The sequence below is a fragment of the Tupaia chinensis genome, unplaced genomic scaffold, assembly GCF_000334495.1.
Source record: "Tupaia chinensis unplaced genomic scaffold, TupChi_1.0 Scaffold142468_1, whole genome shotgun sequence".
NCBI lineage: Eukaryota > Metazoa > Chordata > Mammalia > Scandentia > Tupaiidae > Tupaia > Tupaia belangeri.
This window is the reverse complement of record NW_006202317.1, coordinates 139804-149142: the sequence shown is the minus strand read 5'-3', so window position 1 is coordinate 149142 and position 9339 is coordinate 139804.

Genomic DNA, 9339 nt, shown 5'->3' with positions numbered 1-9339 from the left:
CTGAATTCAGCCTGTTGCTTCAGGGAGCTCTAGGTAAGTCTTGTCAAACAGAACTTCGTATGTTGCTGAACATGTTATGTGTCTGGACTGTTCAATATGCTAGCCACTAGCTGTGTGTGGTTAATGAGCACTTAAAATGTGCTAGTGCAATGAGGAAGTGAATTTCAAATTTTATTTAATTTTTATTGACTTAAAGAAGCCACAAGTTCTGGGCACATAGCTCTTAAGTATATATTCTACTTCAGAGTTATTATCACAACTCAAACAAACTGGAGTTTTGCATTCCCGTACTAGTCATGGTTATTGTCCACCCAACACAAACTACCATGTTGCTTTCAGCTGCCCCTTTGGCAGGTGATTTAAGTGTCTAAAGATAATGTTTGTGTTAAAACAATTAGCCACAAACCATGCGGAAACTGGACAATGGCCACACAAGACAGAAAATGGAGCAGCAGCCTAGTCTGCCATATCTGATGATCATTAAAATTTTTCTCTCAGCCACTTCAGGGATTTAATTGCCAAAACCATAGTTTTCTCAAGTGACTGAGCATTAGACCAGTGTTTCCTTGGCTGGCCATCTGGCTCAACCAGTGTAGATCTGGTTCTTTCTATACCACCTAAAGCTGCTCTCACTAAAGGAAAGAAGAATGGTGGATCACTCCCCCCAACATTCCAGGCAGCCTCTCTCAGCAAACAGCTTATCACCCCCTACTCACATATAGGGTCTCTTTCCACCTCAGAACACTTAATGAGTTATTCTGTAATTGAATTCACTAACATATGAATGAAAATATTGAAGGTTTTACCCAGATACAGATCTATCCCTTTAATGACTGACCAATATCAGAGAAATGACAAAGAACAGCATCACTCAGCTAGTTAGAGCCACTCTTCTGCCTAACAAAGAGCTACTTTGAGAAGTTATGGGGCCATACACAATACTGATTGGACTATTTTAATTCCAGAAATCTGGCACATAACTATTGGTTTCCAAGTTTAAACTGGTTCACTGTACGTGGGTGTGAAGTTTGGAAACCCCATGGGGAACCACAGTTTGGAAACCCCACAGAGGACCATACTATATGATACTATTTTAGGGATTAAAGGGCTAACTATTCTGATCATCAGACTCAAAGTATATAGTTAATTGACCTTGTTTTTCTTCTTTGGCAAAGTTTTTATAAAGAAAAACAATGGAAGTTTTATATTCTGAACAAAATTCATGGCCATATCATTTGTGATTAATATTAGCAAGAATGGTGTTGTTGAAAAAATATCTCTTAAAAAATACACATTTATTATTGCTTAGTTTCTGGGTGTCAAGAATCCAGGCATGGATTAGCTGATTCCTCTGGGTAGGAATTTAACAAGGCTACAACCAAAGAATTAGCCAGCCTGTGTTCTCATCTGAGTGCTTGATTAAGAAAAATTTGCTTTCAAGCTCACTTGTGTTATTAAGAGAATTAATTTTCTTGTGATTATATGCCTGAAGCCCTCAGTTTTTACTGGCTGCAGGCTTAAAATCCTAAGATCCCTAGATCCCAGAGAGTGCTCTCTATACATGGTTCACAGCATGGCTATTTGCTTCTTTTAGAACAATAAGAGAATCAATCTCTCTCTCTTTCTCTCTCTCAGTCTTCCAAGACATTTATAACCAAACCCAATCATGGAAATCACATCCCTCTATTTTATCATACTTGGTTGTTGGGAAGCAAGTTACAGGTTCTACCCATCTTAAAGATGTGGGACACTATTCAAAAGTGTGACTCAACAGATGCTCCCTTATAAATTTTTGCTAGAAGGTGTGTATGCTCACTGGGGAGAGGTGAGGGATTTGGGGCATGCATGAACACTTACCTGGCATGTTTGTCCAGTTCCAGGTCTGGGATCCAACACGTACAGTTGACCACGTGCATCCAGCAATCTTCATCATGCCACCAGCTGGGCCGGCATTCCCTTTATTTACCTCCCCATTGCAATACTGGACAATATATTTTTAAAAGACTATGGAAGACATTAACCCATTAAATTGTATCTACACAAAAAACTATAAATTGGATTTTGAATTTAATATCCACATACAAAAAAAGGGAAAAAAAAACAAAAACAAAAAAAACACTGTTAAGCAAGGTGTTCAAATCCATTCTGGAAATTCACAATTATTAGCAAAGTTTGTAATTCATAATTTTTGCTTTTCAGTTCTGTGTTCTTTATGCCTCACTTTATTATATCCTTCAGTGATTCCCAAATGTCAGTCACTTGAGCACCTCCTTCAGAATTTTGCCTATATGCAAACCACCCTATATTAGATAAGTCAATTTTAAAAATAATAGTAGTTTTATTTTTATTTAAATACATTTATTTTAATTGCAAGATTTGCATTGATAGTACACATGGAAGATGAGTGTCAGCTGGTGTAAATAAAGGGAATGCCGGCCCAGCTCGTGGCATGATGAAGATTGCTGGATCCACGTGGCCAACTGTACATGTTGAATCCCAGACCTGGAAGCTGGACAAACATGCCAGGTAAGTGTTCATGCATGCCCCAAATCCCTCACCTTTCCCCAGTGAGCATACACACCTTGTAGCAAAAATTTTCTGAATAAATAAATGAAAGAAATGCAAAAATCATACATAACTATTAGTTGAATGTTATTTGTTTTGTACCTACTTTGTATACTACAACACTAGTATATGCCACCCAAAAACAATCAATACAGATATGTCACAAAATACCCTAAAAGATATTTCACTCCCATTCCAAATTATAGCTGGGAAGGAAGAAGCCAAGATATATAGTATGTGTTTCTACTTTTTAAGAAAGGTATTTTCTCTGTATGGTGGCAAAGAGCCCACCCAGGACGTGCTCCGATCACTCCTTCTGGCTGCCTCTGAAGGCAGCAGTAATCTGTTCTTAGGCATTTTGTGACACAGAGTGGAGGATCATCAATAAGGGAGAAGGCAATTAGCAAATACAATTAGCTCCGACACATTTAAGCATGTCGGTTTTCCTCACTATCTCCAAACTGCAAACAGCGTTATATATATTTTGCCACTAAATGCAATGCCTACATTGTGTTGCTTCCTGCTTCTTTCCTACCACCTTCAACACTGTCAGTATGATCCCTTCAAGTGCTAGCCTTCAAAAGTTTGGGAAAATGTCAGGGAGAAGCCTCAGCTTTATTTTGTTTCTTCTCATCCTCTTTCCACAAATAATTGGTCCCAACCCCCACCTCTCTAGAGATGGCTCTATTTCTGTTCAAATTCTCTTTAAAACGCCTCCATAACCTATAACACTTTTTCATATCCCTTTTTTTTATTGCTGCTTTTTAATGCAGATTCCCACAACTGTATTTATTACTGAAATTTTATGCCATCGGGCTCACCATGGACTGCTAGGAATATGGTTCTCGAAAACAGCATACAGATTTTAGGTTCATATTTTGTCACAACAAATGGGACAGATGTGCTAATTCTATTCTCTTATCTTCACTGACGGGAAGTAGGTTCATAAAAAATAAATGTGTGTGCACAAATAGGGACAGAACAAATATGCTGCTTATGTATAATAAGCACGTTTGAATAATTAACCAACTCCAGCTAGTTTCTGCATAATTCGCCTCACCACTGAAGAAGCAAGGAAATAAATATTTGCCTGGGTTTAAAGAAAAAGCAGGAGCCCCACAATATAAGTACTTTATAGAAGATCAAGATGGGTCATTTTAATCAAAAATAGTAGCAACAGCTGGCATTTGCATTGGAAAGCCCTTCTACATCCATGCCATGGTTGTATTTGATCCTTGGAATGACCTTGATGTGTATTTGCTCAACTCATGACCTCTGAAATAAATCAAATTATCCATGGAAACCAGCTGAGATAACATCCTCTGGATGATTACTTGACACTACCATGCATTTTTCTGTTTGTCTATCACAGCTATTGCTCTTTGCCTGCATTATCTTGGACTGCAGATGTCCCAATCCCAGACACTGAGGTCTGCTCTGGAGCACATATTTCTTTCTTTATTTTAATTTTTGTAAAGCAAAAATTATAGATTTTTTTAACAGACAACTTTATATTCTTTGGTCTGTTGAGTGTTTCTTCCCTTTGCCTCTCCCACTCATCCTCTACCACCTATTCCCTTCCCTTATAGTCCCTGGTATCTACACTTACTCTCTTTACTATCATAACTTTGAATCTTTTCACTCTAATTGTTGTTTCCTAGGCTGTGAAGACTTTTAGCTTGATGTAATCCCACTTATTTATTTTGGGGATTATTGCCTGTGTTTAAGGAGTTTTGTGCCCTCTGTCAAAGATCAGTTTGCTGAATGATTTGGAGATTATTTAAGGATTCTCTATTCTGTTCTATTGGTTTATGCATCTATTTTTGTGCCAACTGTTTTGATCATCACCTTTTTTATGGTTCAAAGTTGGGTAGTGAGATGCCTCCTACTTTGTTCTTTTTTGGACAGTATTTATTGCCTTGGTGATATGGGGTCTTTATGATTCTAGACAAATTGTTTTACTGTTTTTTCTGTTTTGGTGAAAAATGTCACTAGCAATTTGATTGGAATCACATTGCACATGCAAACTAATTTACTTTAGAACTAACATTTTGATTACATTGATTCTTCTAATCCAAGAACATGAAATGTCTTTCCAAATATTCTCTGAAAGAATCAGACATTGCACCTAGATGCCAGCTTCTCATGATTCAGGAAGTGGTGTAATTACTCTCAATGAACTGATCAATAGGACAATGGTTAAGGTGGGTTGGAGGGAAAGATTACTAAAACAAGAAATTCCAAAACTACCTCCTAAGGGGGTGACATACCATCCATCTAGATTGTGAAGTCACTCAGGGTGGAAAGGAATTCATGACAGAGAGGAAGACAGTGGCACGTGCTAAATTGTGAGTGAAAGTTCACAGATAAAAACAAAAAGCAAATTTACCAAAAGTTAAGTTGTAACAGCATGGACCTCTAAACAACTATAAGCTTTGATAGGTATTAAATAAGTAGTCCAGAAAGAGCAGTGTGAAGAATTTATAGGTCATGAGATAAGAAGAGTATGAAACTAAAATTCGCTTTCCCTCATGGGAACTAGAGCATTCATTAATCTATCTATTAGGGTCATTGTTAGAACACAGGACAGATTGTCATACATAGGCCAAAACTTTTAGAAATGCTTTAAAAAGACTAGGCAGGGACCAGCAGATAGTGTAATGATTACAGTACTAGACTTCCATGTAGTTAACTGCAGTTCAAGTCCTGGGCCTGGCAGCTTAAAACTCATGCTGGGTGCTTCTGTGTGCATGCCCAAATCCCAAAATGAGAATAGAGAAGGGACTGCAGCATAGCCATCTCCCCTGGGGCTGGTGATTTCTTGCTTTCTGTTTCTCTTTGTCTCTCTGTCTCTCTGGCAAGCATACCCATGCCCTATAGCAAAAAATCTCTCTCTAAAAAAATATAGGCAACTGTGTAAGATTATATTAATTTAAGGTTGAGTTTAACCAGGAGGTCTTAGGTTTCCAAGGATGGCCAAAGCTGAATTACATCAGGCACATGAATGTAGCTCAGGTAATCACTCAGAGCCTTGCTCTAGAATGTAGTCCATGGACCACCAACAAGCTGGAAGCCTGGTGAAAATATACAACTTCAGGCCCTATCCCAGAACTACTGAATCAGTAAACAAACAGCTCGGAAAATACCTTTTTTTTTTTTTTTAAGAGATTTTTGCCATAGGGCACGTGTCCTCACTGGAGAGACAGAAGGAGACAGAAAGTGAGAACATCCACCGAGAGGATGCCATTGTGCAGTACCTTCATCTCCATTCTCCTCTTTGGACTTTGGGCATGCACACACAGGCACGTGCCATGAGTTTTAAGCCACCAGGTCTGGGACTCAAACCGCAGTCCAATTACATGGGAGTCCAGTGATGTAACCATTATGCCATCTGCTGGTCCCCAAAACATAGTTTTGGTGAGAGGGAGAAGGAGAGTGGAGGATACAGGAGCAAACAAAGAAAAAAATCAGTGAAAAAGAGGATTTAAGCTCTTTGATGACAGGCAATATTTCCTGAGGTTAAGAGCTCAGGAAGTAGATTCAGATATGCATATAAAAATTCTGTCTCTCCTGTCCTAGCTGAATGTCCTTGGGAAGATTCTTCAAACTTCACCATAAGTAAAATGAGACTGATCTCAATACTTACCTAGTGGGTTGACTGTAAGGATCAAATAACATAATACTAGTAAAATGTTCCATAAATACTATCAGTTAGTATTTTTGACTTCTACTTTTTTCTCCTCATTCTGCCAAAGATAATTTGGGTCACAAAGGCTAGAAGAAATCAGTGTAATTCCCCTTGCTATTCAGAGAGGGGCTTGGTTCAGATTCTAGAAAAGTAGCCCTAGATTTGGTTACTCCTCTTACAAAGGAGTGCAGAGGGAGACCCATGGGAGCCAGGAGAGAAAGCCGAACTTAAGTAAAGACATGGCTTACATTTATTTCAGTATGGGAGACTCAGTGTATTCACTTGTTTCCTCTTTATCCCAAAATACCAAAAGATATGAGAAAAGTCATAGTTCTTGATAGTATAGGTAATCAACGGAAGTAAAATTTGAGAAAAATCAAGGAGCTAGGAGATCAGAATAATGAAAAAAGCTGAGAGAAGTAAACAAGGGGGCTGAGCAAAAGTAACACCATACTCTATGAGGCTGACCCACATAGGAAAGTTCCAGAGACCTCCCTGAGTACGCCAGTCAGGCATTCACCCAGGCTGGCTGGGACTGGCACTCAGACCCTGTTGGAGGTGCCTTTCTTCCTGTCTTCACTCTGTCACAGAAAAAAAAAAAAATTGCTTTCACTCATGGGAACTGTGCATATGTGTGTGTATGTGTGTATATCAACATAAAATACATAACATTTTAAAAATCAAGCATTTCTAGGCACTTGCAAAAAAATTCAAGACATGAAAGAGATGACTCAAAAACTGACCATAGAGGAAACTTAATAAAACTTGGGGAGAGGGACCAGCAGGTGGCATAGAGGTTAAGGCAATGGACTCCCCACATGACTGACAGTGGCTGGCTTAAAACTCATGCTGAGCGCATGTGCATACATGCCCAAAATCCTAAGAGGAGAAGAGATTGTGTTTCAGTCATCCCCCCTGGGGGGTGATTTCTCAGTGTCTCTCTGTCTCTCCAAAAAATAAACAAATGAGGGTAGAAAGTTATATAACATAAAATTACTATCCACAGACAGTATAGCGTTTATTTGCCACCCAAAAATGGACTATAGTGGAAAAGGGGCAAGTGAACAGAAGAGGGTTCCTAGGAATTGAATATTTGTTTCTTCCCATATTGCTTAAGAACTTGAGATCCACTTTCCCAATTTACTGCATAAATTCAAACCAATTCTAGTTCAATTCCCAAATGTATCTCTTATAGAACTCAAAATCCTCATGCTAAAGATCATGTGGCAGAGTAACTGCATTACAATCACTAAGAGCTTAAGTTTTACGGTAAATGTAAGTCCAGCATATGGCAGTGTCAGAAAGTAAGGGAAAATAGTATTCAAACAGGACTTAAAAATAATTTGAGAAAGAAAAATAATAGAGTTTTTCTTTGTTAGCTGTGATGACAAAAAGATGAGAGCCCAGGAACATATATCATAATAGCAGAATTTTAAATTAGTGATTAAAGTCTGAAATATCTAAAGATTTTGGATGAGTCTTTGGGCATTTGTAAAATAAAAGCTTTCTATCCAGAGGTTACAGCATACACAAAAGTAAATTCAGATGTGGATTAAAGATCTAAATAACACAAAAAATTAAAAACAATAAAATACAAGAACAAACACATTTATTATCTTTTATCTTTATGCTTATCTGTATTTGTTATTTTGCTGGAAGCTGCATGTACTCACCAGAGACAGAGAGAGGAAGAGGAATGAAGTACTCACCCCCACCTAGTAAGTGTGGTTATGCTATAATTGCCCCTCCTCCTACTTTTCTGGACTCTACTCCCAGAGTTTCTGATTCAATAGGTTTGAGACAAAGCCTATCAACTTATTAATAAGATCCCAGTCTTGGGGAACCAGCAGTTAGCGTAATGGCTATGTCACTGGACTCCCACGTAGTCGACTGCGGTTCGCGTCCCGGACCTGGTAGCTTAAAACTCACGCCAGGTGCGTGTGCGTGCATGCCCAAGATCCTGAGAGGAGAATGGAGGAGAAGGGATTGTGGCATGACCATCCCCCCTGCGGGGTGATTTCTTGCTTTCTGTCTCTCTGTCTCTGTCTGTCTGGCGAGCGCATGTGCCCTATAGCGAAAAATCTCTCAAAAAAAAAAAAAAAAAAGATACCAGTCTTGGAATCACCCTTAGAGAACTACTCTTGTCATCAAAGGGGAAAAAGGTATGATAGCAACTATTTCATGCTTCTCTGCAAAGGAGGAGGCAGATTTCTTTCCCTTCCATGTGTTTGAGGAAATTCATACCATGTTTCAGCATGCAACGTAGAATATTTAGGAGGCTCTACAAAAACTGTTCACTGAGGTCATCTCTAGGGAGTAGGAAGGGAGAATAGGGAGATGGAAAATAGAACACAGATCTTGTAACCTCTTTAAAAGGAAGTTTCTCAAATAATCTTATAACCCCAAAGGCATCAGTACTCAATGTAAGACCAGCCTCTTTAAAATCCTTATCAAACTGGCCTTTCTTCCAAAATTCTCATTCTCTGAATCCCAGTTACAGGTTTATCTTTTTTAGTTGTATTAAGTCAGGGTTCCGAAGGGACATAGAATTTATCCCAGTTGTTTCAAATAAAGAGACTTCAGTAAAAAGACTATATACAGAGGTTTGGATAGAGTTAGGGAAAAGAAAAAAATGATGAAACACTCAGACTTGAGATAGTACAGAGCCCCGCAGCTAACTGGACCAGGGTAAGAAATTATAGTCATGGGCCCCCAGCTGAGAGATCTGGAAACTAGTCTTTAAGACTTCCAGACCTTCTCTCTGGGGCTGGCAGGTGGTGTGTTGGTTAATGGTGCTGGACTCCCACATGCTCCACTGCATTTCGAGTCTCGAAACTGGTGGCTTTTTTTCTCACTACTCCCCCCCATCCCCACTTCCCTCTCACTCTTCCCCTCTCTGGTAAAATTAAAATAAATAAATAAATGATGTTATATAAAATAATTCTTTAAAAAGAAAAAAAAGACTTCCAGATTCTACCAAAGAGGTACACGGGCCTTCAAAAAATTCATGGAAAAGTATATCTTTTTTTTTTGGAGAGATTTTCACTGTAGGGCGCGTGCGCTCGCCAGACAGACAGAGAGAGACA